This window comes from Mytilus galloprovincialis, chromosome 12 (genome assembly GCF_965363235.1).
Source record: "Mytilus galloprovincialis chromosome 12, xbMytGall1.hap1.1, whole genome shotgun sequence".
Taxonomy (NCBI): Eukaryota; Metazoa; Mollusca; class Bivalvia; order Mytilida; family Mytilidae; genus Mytilus; species Mytilus galloprovincialis.
The window spans coordinates 28,417,670-28,430,154 of record NC_134849.1 but is presented as its reverse complement, the minus strand read 5'-3'; the positions used below and the strand labels follow the sequence as shown (position 1 = coordinate 28,430,154).

The following is a 12,485-nucleotide window of genomic DNA, read 5'->3' as shown; positions in this document are numbered from 1 at the left end:
GTCGCACCGTATCTCAAAAACGATTCTTGATTATGGCTTAAAACTTTAAATACTTCTTAGTTATATTAATCTTAATATCTGTATACTTTTTGGTGATGATTCAAAATTTCATTTTTGAGTTATAATTGAGTATTTTGTAAAAAAAAAAAAAGGGGGGGTTTACATGTCGCACCATATCTCAAAAACGATTTATGATTATTGCTTAAAACTTTACACACTTCTTTGTTATATTAATCTAAAGATCTGTATACTTTTTGGTGATGATTCATTTTTATATTTTCGAGTTATTGAGTTTTTTGTAAAAAAAGAGGTTTTTTTTCACATGTTGCGCTGTATCTCTATTGCTTAAAACTTAACAGGCTAATGTTGCGTCGGGTTTCCAAATACATCTTGTACAATCTTCCTATTGAGCGGGAATAAGGAATGAGTCAGGATATACTAAGCATGACATCCTGTACAACCCTGTGTTATTCAAAAAAGATTTATGTTTTTCACAAGACGACGGGCGTATCATGCGCTCATGGCGCAGCTGTTGATTTAAATATTGATCAAGTCGAAATGCTATCTAAAACACATACCACTCATGCAAAAAGAGGTGTCAGACAATTTTTTTTTATCATACTGCTTTAATTACATTAAAGATGTCTGTTTCCGTTTTTTCCGTTAAATACCAATTCCTCAGAGCAATTGGTACTTTGCGGAACGGAACGGAACGGAAAAATAAATTAAAAAGTTTACATCAGATTCAACTTGATCACTGTCTCTAATCATCGTCGGAACGGGCTGTTGAAGGCCTCTTTTTTAAAATATAATTACCGATGGAAGGAGAAAGACTTTTTGTGTAACCTGCCTTTGTGTTAAATTTTTTATTATTGATCAAGTCGAAAATGCTATCTAAAACACATACCACTCATGCAAAAAGAGGTGTCAGACAATTTTTTTTATCATACTGCTTTAATTACATTAAAGATGTCTGTTTCCGTTTTTTCCGTTAAATACCAATTCCTAAGAGCAATTGGTACTTTGCGGAACGGAACGGAACGGAAAAATAAATTAAAAAGTTTACATCAGATTCAACTAGATCACTGTCTCTAATCATCGTCGGAACGGGCTGTTGAAGGCCCCTTTTTTAAAATATAATTACCGATGGAAGGAGAAAGACTTTTTGTGTAACCTGCCTTTGTGTTAAATTTTTTATTATTGATCAAGTCGAAAATGCTATCTAAAACACATACCAGCAAAAAGAGGTGTCAGACAATTTTTTTTTATCATACTGCTTTAATTACATTAAAGATGTCTGTTTCCGTTTTTTCCGTTAAATACCAATTCCTCAGAGCAATTGGTACTTTGCGGAACGGAACGGAACGGAAAAATAAATTAAAAAGTTTAAATCAGATTCATTTTGATCACTGTCTCAAATCAAGGACGACGTGAGGTCAGTCTAGATATCATAATGCATGACTTGCAAATGCGTTAATTTCATGATAATTTATCAGGACAATCCGACATATTCATCTACAGAATATTTCCCGATGTTATACATTATTACACATTTCACCTGTGAAGATGAGATTAAGTATACATTTGTGTTATTTGTATATGGAAAACCGTAAAACACAGAAATTCTAAAGTTTGTTTTGTTTTAAAGATTTTTCGAAATTTTGATAAATGCCCCCTTTGGATACCTTAAATGAAATTCAGTTCCGTTCCGTTCCGTAAAGTACCAATAGCCGTGTTGAAGGCCGTACATTGACCTATAATGGTTTACTTTAATAAATTACAGGCCTCTACAATAACTTTTTTTTCAACTTGTCCTGCAGGACAAGTACATACCAAAATTTACTTGTCCGAATGAACTTGTTACTTGTTCAATTTTTTTTATTAAAAATAACCTTTTTACATTTTTAGTTCATTAAAGGAGCAAAACGAATTTAAACAATATAACAGAATTTGATGTATTTCTTTTGGAAAACTTTTCAAAAATATGAGTCAAGTACAACTGCGAAACTAGTCATGTCACAGGAATTAGGTTCTAGTTTTCATCAATGCTAGTCTCACCAGACTCTAAACATGAGGCACCATCTGATAGGCCTGTACACTAATTGGATTTGTATTCTGTTTTGTTTTTTAAGTTGAAAAAAGTTTATTCAAATGCAATCAATAAAAAGAGGAAGATAAGCCATCATAAGGTCTGATTGCTAATGAGACAACTCTCTGCAAGAGACCAAATGACACAGAAATAACAACTATAGGTCACCATATTGCAAGTATTGTTTTTTTCTACTTATGATCAAATATGATTTTGTGAATTTTATGGTAAATAAAAAAAAAATATTTTTGTGAAAAAATTACGGTATGGTATCACTACAAACTGCTCAGAGTCTGAATTGACCAGTTTTTGTGCTCGACCAGTAAAATCGAGCACACATTTTACTCGACCAGTCTCGACATTGTCTCGACATTGTCTCGACTGTACTTAAGTGTACTGGACTAGGTCTCGACTTTACTTAATTAGTCTGATTCAGTACTTGATGATCTTTGTGTAGTCTGAAATGGTCTTGACCAAGGCTCGACCTGTCTCGACCTGTCTTGACTAGTCTCGACTCAGTCTCAACCAGTCTCGACCTGTCTCAACTAGTCTTGACCTTCAAATTTAGTTTTGACTGGTGTAAATCAGCTAATCTAACTAAATTAAATATTGATCTTACAAAATTCAAGCTTATTAGGTAGTTTGATTTATTACTGTGAAATGAAAGAATTTAATTTTACAATAGGTAAAAATAAAAATTATTATATGAATTCAGATACGCATCTTTAATTTTTTTTATAACTTTTTCAAATCAACTTGGATTTTCATCAAACTATGCAGCTGTCTTACATATAAATTACGCTTACTGAATCCCAGGTCATTTAGTTTTTTGTTGTATTGCTGTCAAATTTAAGAATTTAATTAATCTTGGTAAAAAAAGCTAGGATTTGCAATTCAGACAAAATAGAGATAGTACACTTTAATTTTTTTAATAACTTTTTCAAATCAACTTGGATTTTCATCAAACTATACAGCTGTCTTACATATATATTAAGCTTACTGAATCCCATGTCATTTAGTTTTTTGTTGTATTGCTGTAAAATTTAAGAATTTAATTAATCTTGGTAAAAAAAGCTAAGATTTGCAATTCGGACAAAATAGAGATAGTACACTTTAATTTTTTTAATAACTTTTTCAAATCAACTTGGATTTTCATCAAACTATGCAGCTGTCTTACATATATATTAAGCTTACTGAATCCCATGTCATTTAGTTTTTTGTTGTATTGCTGTAAAATTTAAGAATTTAATTAATCTTGGTAAAAAAGCTAGGATTTGCAGTTCGAACAAAATAGAGATAGTACACTTTAATTTTTTTATTAACTTTTTCAAATCAACTCAGATTTTCATCAAACTCTACAACTATCTTGGCAATATATTACTGAATCATAGGTTGCTATATAGTTTTGTGTATTTCTGTCAAATTTAAGAAATAAATTAATCTAGGTCAAAAAGCTACGATATTAGAAATATATCTTTTCTCAAAACTTGGGAAAAAGTATATATAAAATAGTTATATAATTCCTTTAATGTTTTATTCCTTTTGATATATATTATATAAATATATTGATATATATTATATAAATATATTGATATATATTATATAAATATATCAAAAACGGATGAGACATTAAAGAAATTATAAAATATTTCTTCTGATTTGTGGTGATTTATAAAGCAATACCTTCTGCTTGGGGCAAACTTATTAAAAGATCACATCTACCAGAGAGTTTTAAATTCTAAATAACATTTATTCAAAGTTGCAACATCCTGTTAAATCTAAATCGCAAGGCTTTTTTAATTCACTAGATAAGTAATACACGAGTTTAAGAAAAGTAGGGCTTTCTTTTTACCTGTAAAACTCATGTGTACTGATGTAATTAAACCATGTATAGTGCATGTCATTTAATTTGACAAAACAAATATTTTAAGATAATTTTTGTTTTAACAAAAAAAAAAGGTGTTTATTTTGTTTAAGATGATTTGAAAAAGTTATGAAAAAAATTAAAGTGTACTATCTCTATTTGTCAAAACTGCAAATCCTAACTTTTTTTAACCTAGATTAATTTAATTCTTAAATTTGACAGCAATACACTAAACTTCATAACAACCTCGGATTCAGTAAGATTAATACATCACCAAGGTAGCTATATATATAGTTTGAATAAAATACAGGTTGATTTGAAAAAGTTATAAAGAAAATTAAAGTGTACTATCTCTATTTTGTTCGAACTGCAAATTCTAGCTTTTTTACCTAGATTAATTTAATTCTTAAATTTGACAGCAATACAACAAAAAACAAAATGACCTGGGATTCAGTAAGCTTAATATATATGTAAAACAGCTGTATAATTTGATGAAAATCCAAGTTGATTTGAAAAAGTTATTAAAAAATTTAAAGTGTACTAGATCTCTATTTTGTTCGAACTGCAAATTCTAGCTCTTTTGACATAAATTAATTTAATTCTTGAATTTGACAGCAATACAACAAAAAACAAAATGACCTGGGATTCAGTAAGCTTAATATATATGTAAGACAGCTGCATAGTTTGATGAAAATCCAAGTTGATTTGAAAAAGTTATTAAAAAAATTAAAGTGTACTATCTCTATTTTGTCCGAATTGCAAATCCTAGCTTTTTTTAGGCCAACTAAAATTAATTAGTAGATTTTCATCCCAATTTTGGAAAAAAATGGGGCGGGTGGGAGGATTTTATTTTTTAAATTTTATTTCATATGAAACCCTCGTCACGAGTTCTTCATACCGCGGAGTATATGCTAGTGGAAAATAAGCTTGTATAATGTATATACATGCTGTATAAGGAATCCTACACTATTTTTTAAACTCTTAAATAAAAATCCCTGATTGGCAACCACTGTTATACATGTAATTGCCGCTTTAGAAACCTATTTATAGTATACATCAAAAAGAAGAGAAATGCTCTCTTCAGTTGGACTATACCTACAGCAAATTTATTTTATTTCTAAGCAATGGTTTGTAGTCCCTATAAAATCAATCAAATGTATTGGTACAATTGTATGCAACACAAGTATTACAATGTATGAGTACAGAAAAAAATTTAAACTCAGTGTTGAAAGTAATTATGATGTAAAACATGAACTTAACTAAAAAGTAGTTGTTGTTTAATGACTAAATTGAGGGTATTGGGACAGTTACAGAGGGTGTTTGCTGTTTGTCACCAAAAACAACAGCCATGGGTAAATATAAGGGCTTGTTATAATTAAAATGCGTGTTTGTCGACTTTTTTCTCAATATACGGTCATAAATCAAACAAGTTCGTGCTTGTGTCAATTTCTTTAATCCAGTCATGTTGTTTGTACCAATTTGTTCTACAATTCTTGCGCTTTGGATATCATTCACAGTCCAAATTTCCTGACACAAAGTCATTGTATTTATATATATAAACAAAGTAAAAAACACGGTTTACGGTGACTACCGCAATTCGCGTTCAAGGACAAGGCTCTTTACTCGTAACTGGAATATGTCATGCCCTTCTCGTTATCAATCTCTATTCTCGGTAGATGATGTTGTCATCATAGAGCAGCAGAATATGTCGACTTAATCATTTTCGTTAGATTACTCGAAGAAGTACAAAAACGAAATTTGAAACAGGAAGTTTTGAATGAAACGAAATTATCGATGGTTCCCGGTAACGGACATGAACAAAATCCGGAAATCGTATTTTTGTTAAATAAAAAAAATCGGGGCGGTACGATTTCAGAGGGGCGGGCGGGGATGAAAATCAAGCAATTAATTTTAATTGGCCTTACCAAGATTAATTAAATTCTTAAATTTTACAGCAATACAACAATAAACTAAATGACAAGGGATTCAGTAAGCTTAATATATATGTAAGACAGCTGCATAGTTTGATGAAAATCCAAGTTGATTTGAAAAAGTTATTAAAAAAATTAAAGTGTACTATCTCTATTTTGTCCGAATTGCAAATCCTAGCTTTTTTTACATAGATTAATTAAATTCTTAAATTTTAGAGCAATACAACAAAAAACTAAATGACATGGGATTCAGTAAGCTTAATATATATGTAAGACACTGTATAGTTTGATGAAAATCCAAGTTGATTTGAAAAAGTTATTAAAAAAATTAAAGTGTACTATCTCTATTTTGTCCGAATTGCAAATCCTAGCTTTTTTTACCAAGATGAATTAAATTCTTAAATTTTACAGCAATACAACAAAAAACTAAATGACATGGGATTCAGTAAGCTTAATTTATATGTAAGACAGTTGCATAGTTTGATGAAAATCCAAGTTGATTTGAAAAAGTTATTAAAAAAATTAAAGTGTACTATCTCTATTTTGTCCGAATTGCAAATCCTAGCTTTTTTGACATAGATTAATTTAACTCTTGAATTTGACAGCAATACAACAAAAAACTAAATGACATGGGATTCAGTAAGCTTAATATATATGTAAGACAGCTGCATAGTTTGATGAAAATCCAAGTTGATTTGAAAAAGTTATTAAAAAAATTAAAGTGTACTATCTCTATTTTGTCCGAATTGCAAATCCTAGTTTTTTTTACCAAGATTAATTAAATTCTTAAATTTGACAGCAATACAACAAAAAACAAAATGACCTGGGATTCAGTAAGCTTAATATATATGTAAGACATCTGCATAGTTTGATGAAAATCCAAGTTGATTTGAAAAAGTTATTAAAAAAATTAAAGTGTACTATCTCTATTTTGTCCGAATTGCAAATCCTAGCTTTTTTTACATAGATTAATTAAATTCTTAAATTTTAGGACCATACAACAAAAAACTAAATGACATGGGATTCAGTAAGCTTAATATATATGTAAGACAGCTGTATAGTTTGATGAAAATCCAAGTTGATTTGAAAAAGTTATTAAAAAAATTAAAGTGTACTATCTCTATTTTGTCCGAAATGCAAATCCTAGCTTTTTTCACCAAGATTAATTATATAAATTCTTAAATTTGACAGCAATACAACAAAAAAACAAAATGACCTGGGATTCAGTAAGCTTAATTTATATGTAAGACAGCTGCATAGTTTGATGAAAATCCAAGTTGATTTGAAAAAGTTATTAAAAAAATTAAAGTGTACTATCTCTATTTTGTTCGAACTGCAAATTCTATATCTTTTGACATAGATTAATTTAATTCTTGAATTTGACAGCAATACAACAAAAAACTAAATGACCTGGGATTCAGTAAGCTTAATATATATGTAAGACATCTGTATAGTTTGATGAAAATCCAAGTTGATTTGAAAAAGTTATAAAAAAAATTAAAGATGCCTATAGATCTGAATTTATATAATAATTTTTATTTTTTACCTATCGTAAAATTAAATTCTTTCATTTCACAGCAATAAATCAAACTACCTAATAAGTTTGAATTTTGTAAGATAAATATTTAATTTAGTTAGATTAGCTGATTTACACCAGTCAAAACTAAAATTGAAGGTCAAGACTAGTTGAGACAGGTCGAGACTGGTTGAGACTGAGTCGAGACTAGTCGAGACAGGTCGAGACTAGTCAAGACAGGTCGAGACAGGTCGCGCCTTGGTCAAGACCATTTCAGACTACACAAAGATCATCAAGTACTGAATCAGACTAATTAAGTAAAGTCGAGACCTAGTCCAGTACACTTAAGTACAGTTAAGTACAGTCGAGACAATGTCGAGACTGGTCGAGTAAAATATGTGCTCGATTTTACAGGTCGAGCACAAAAACTGGTCAATTCAGACTCTGAGCAGTTTGTAGTGTATTTATTATAAGGAACAGAATAAGGTAGCAAAATGAGGTACTGATTTGTCTTGGTCCCGAAATGTTTCCTGCCTTGTCAAACTGTCTATCAATCATGTCTACTTAATATGTCTCCAACAGTGCCAAACTCTATTAAACTTGGAGCTGAATCTTTCGAGGTGACGCACTGTCCTGTAAAGTTACCTTATCTACAAAGCGCATCATTGATTCGAATCAGTAAGACTGGTTTCCGAGAATAGTATACCTTTTACCTGTTAAAAAGTACCTGACAAAGAACCAGTTAAAAATTATCGATTCAAGTAAACATGTTGAAGGAAACGGTTTTGCATTTGAATAAACAGAATACAGAAACATGTCAAATTAATATTTGTTTTCTTGTTTTTTGTTTATAATAAATTACTTTGTTCATCAAAGTTGGATTAAATTTATTTTCTGCAGAATAACTGTACTTGTCCCGACGGACAAACATGATACAGCTTTTACTTGTCCGACCATTTTTCCGTCTGGTACCGGACAATCTGACAAGCGTTATTGTCGAGGCCTGTAAATTATTATTTGGATGGAGAGTTGTCTCATTGGCACTTAGACCACCCTTCCTATATCTATTTCAATATTTAAAATATGGTGGATTAAACCTCGTTGTATACCTATCTAAACCTCAGTGTCAGACAGTCAAACGGAATTCGGGGTTATCGACAACAATGTGTAAACAAAACAAACTGATGCAATAGTTAAATAGTTAAATAGTTATGCGGACACCGTTTGTGGATTGAGGATGTTTACCACGAATTCCTGATTTGGTAATTTTGACAAAATTCTGCCAGTTATAATGAAGTTAGAGATTTTGCTCTTGGTTGTCATCAATGAGATTTATTTCAAAAAGAATGTGCATTTAATTCACTTATTTCTATTCGTGTGTATTTCTTGAAATGATATGAATTTTATTGTAGGTGTTTTCATCTTCAACTGATCTGTTTTATCATAAAAATTTGTGCAATAGAAATGGCCATACATTTACGCCATGCAGATGTTTTTTGAACATTGTCCTTTTTCTTTTCTGTCAGTTTTAAATTAACAACTTAAAGCTTAACAATTGTAATACATGAATACGATCCCGCGATATATACGGAACTCCACGCTTGTATTGACATGGTATCATTCACATTCAACATGGCCGCTGCAAAACCACTTCCGGTGTGCCAACTGCTTGTTCCCAGGTCACGATCAGGTGCAATTTGTACACGACCTAATTCCATATTGTTTTTCAATAATCTATATTGTGAGCCATGAGAGAAAGAACTAATGTAAACAGACAGAAGGTAAAGTCCAAAACTTAGACAGGTGAACTTCCTCGTTTTCTTGAAGTCGTTTATATTTTTCATTCCGTATAATTGGCGTATGTCCGTGAAATCAACGAGAGATCCATTTCGATATAATTCACCCCCTTCCGTACAAGCAGTCAGAGCAACTGGAAATAAAACAACAAAATGGATCGTAAAATTTTTAAAATATAATGAAATGATGATAAGATGTAACAAAAAAAACACCAGTATTAATATATCATTATTAAAACACATTTTGTAGGCTTGTATATGTTTGCTTCCTACATATACTATACGCAGAATAACAGAAAAACGGTTAAAAATCACCATTTTAGGACACATCTATTATGAGTCATCTCGCAGTTTCTTTCATGGCCGTCATTTAAGTACAACATCTCATATAATGAGCCTTTTTACAGTTTTTGCCATCTTGTTGTAATGGTAGATTTTATCCTGCTGGTCAATTTTGTTGTTCATATATCCCGTTTATCTTCTTTAGTGCGCATTTTCATAAAAAGAAACACAAACACATTGGTAAAAAAAGGTATTCAGCTGATTATCTTTGGCGTTTTTAAACGTTATAACGTTTCTATCATAAACGCGTATAGTTTTAAAGATAAAAACCAAATTTCTGCCCAGTTTGATTTTCTCTTTCTTGCACTATGTCCTTTTATTTTTTACTTTGTCTGGAGATGTGATCATCGAATGCATTTGTAGACTACATACTGCTGATGATTGTGGTCAACTTTGTTTCATTTAGCATGGTTGTGGGAGAGAATATTTTTGAAAATGTTTGAAAACGAATGACGGATTTCATCGACAGACGGCGGACTTCCAGTTAGACGAAAAGATCACAATGACTCTTTGTGCGTGCCAGGTGAGCTTGAAATAAGATGATGTTTTATAAGAGATCGTATGAATTATTAAAAAATATTGACATTTTAACTTCTTAAAGGAAGTATAATGCGGACATGCATCGCTCAGTTCCTATGTACATCAAACTTGCAAATAGTATACATGTTACTAATTTTGTATCTACATTGAATTCCACAAGTCTTTGTTTGTTTATTCAGGTCGATTTCCGTCCCCAGCTTAGTTTTATTTGAATGCATCCTTTAAGTGCCTATAGTGATGTATACGATTTATCATTGGTATTAGATAATGTGAGATTAAGGTCAAGTTACAGTAAATGGGCTATGTCACAGATTTCTTAAAATTTTGCATACACCTTTGACTCGTTGAACTTTATCTGAAAATAATGCTTTTATCTATTTTTCCCCCTCAAATATAACTGATTGGGTACTTCATAATAGGTCCGTTTTATGTGCTTCCTTTTTAAATATTCACCTATTTTAAAGAGAAAATTCAGTAATGTTTCAGAAAATGAAAAAGATCGTTGTATATTATTTTTCAATTTTCAGATATAATTCAACCAGCCCAACTGATATGCAAGATTTTACCAAAATCTATGACATAGCCCAGTTACTGTTCCTTGGCTTTAGTTAGCGTAAACTATTTCTTTCAAAGAGAACTGTTCTGGATGACAGAAATGATGGGCGTGAAGCCTTATTTTACTATCTTAAAGGACATTTCAAATTGCATACTTGTTCTCCGGACTTTTATATACGGAAATTGGAGCGAGCGAGTGATTGATTTTTCTTCTTTTTGAAATGAATATCTTTATAAGCCAAAGATAAATATTATACGAAGTATTCTACAAAATATAATATAAGGAATGTTAGACTTGTGAGAGGTTAAAGTAACAATGAAACTAGGTGTGGTAGGATTAAGTGCCATCTTGTGTATTTGACCACCTGATAATATTGGTAATTTCAAAATTGCATTGAAATGGTGGTACAGTATGAACCCTTTTTGTTAAACGGTCTTAGAAAAACGATACCTTTAATTTGATGAGGAATTGATTTCACCTGCAAGGAGAGATAATTCAGAAATCATCATTGAAGCAATTGGTATCTATTTGCCTATTGATTTCCATTTCTTTTTATCGGACCACAGATAAATTATCACGTTGTGATTGGTTAAACGCCGTCACGTGGTGACCCCCTATGAGACTGTAGGGGGTTAGAAAGTTTCATAGGGGGTTCATGACGCATTACTGGTGACGTCATCTATTGCTGTTGTTGTGTTTCATTGTTTATTTTTCAACAAAACGCAGCAGAAAAAGTCCAGCGTCCGATAAATTCGTTATACGGTTAACTACTGACCCCCTACGGATCTATAGAGGGTGAATAAAATTCATAGGGGATTTTACTAACCCTCTATGGATCCGTATGGGGTCAGTAGCGAACCATATAACCTATAGAAGCTAGCGTATTCAATCGATTTTGAACGGATAGAAGTGCAAGAAGAAAGTGACCCAACGACACGAAACCAAACGACATCTTGAGCACAAGCACCTGTGTCAGAAAAGAGTTCCAGTACACCTTAATATGCAGACAAGTTCCTATATCAAGCTGTTGCTCGTGACAATCTAAACTTAATGTTTGGAATTGACCAATTCCTTTTAAACCTTTAAAAGATACATGCAAGTTCCAGAACTTTCATTACAAATGATAAATGATATAGGCTTATTACCTTTTCTGTTGATTGCTGTATGTTTCTGTTCACTATGACTAATCATGTCCTTTTTGCCACTACTGTTGTTGAAATCCGAAATTCGTTTCGATAGAATATGCTCGATATTATTAACCCTTGTCATTGTTAGGTTAAGCTGGTGTTCTAAGAGTTTTGCGAATCTGTTAATATCCGATAACATTAACAAAAGTTCCTGGTGATCTTTGTAATTAATATCCTGTTCATTAATTGGACGATTTTTACCAAAAATGTTTGTATTTATTGTTTGTTCGGCGGCAGAATCCCCATATGCAAAAGAGTAACAACACAAGAGGAATAGAAATATAATGGCATCTGTGTACATTTTGAACTGTGAACAACACGACAGATCCTCTCCAACCTTCCAAAATACACGTAACAAGTGTAATCTCATATATTATTGTAGTAAATACAATGTTTGCTGAATTAAATGACTATAAAGTGTTTTGTTATGAAATAACTCTTCTCAAACTGGTTCATTTAGAAACAAAACATAATGTATACACATATGTTAAATGGTGTTTAATTCGTTTGTTGTTTTAAATAGCATGTAAATTATCAGTTAAATAATTTTTTTTGGTAAATTATATTCAACGCATTTCCCTTAGTAAGTATAATATGTTATCAAACATATATATAGAGTTTGATTGTAAATAATTCAAAACTTTATTTACGTAACTATACTTTT

General features: G+C 31.2%; 1 long non-coding RNA gene across 1 annotated transcript; it reads right to left on the bottom strand.

Annotated features, from left to right (window-relative positions):
- Positions 1–8,712: 8,712 nt before the first annotated feature.
- LOC143054333 (uncharacterized) lies at positions 8,713–12,187 on the bottom strand. The gene is made up of 2 exons (XR_012971642.1): positions 11,780–12,187; positions 8,713–9,330 (listed from the first exon to the last, which is right to left on the bottom strand). It is a non-coding gene; the product is annotated as an uncharacterized LOC143054333 (long non-coding RNA).
- Between the last annotated feature and the right edge of the window lie 298 nt (positions 12,188–12,485).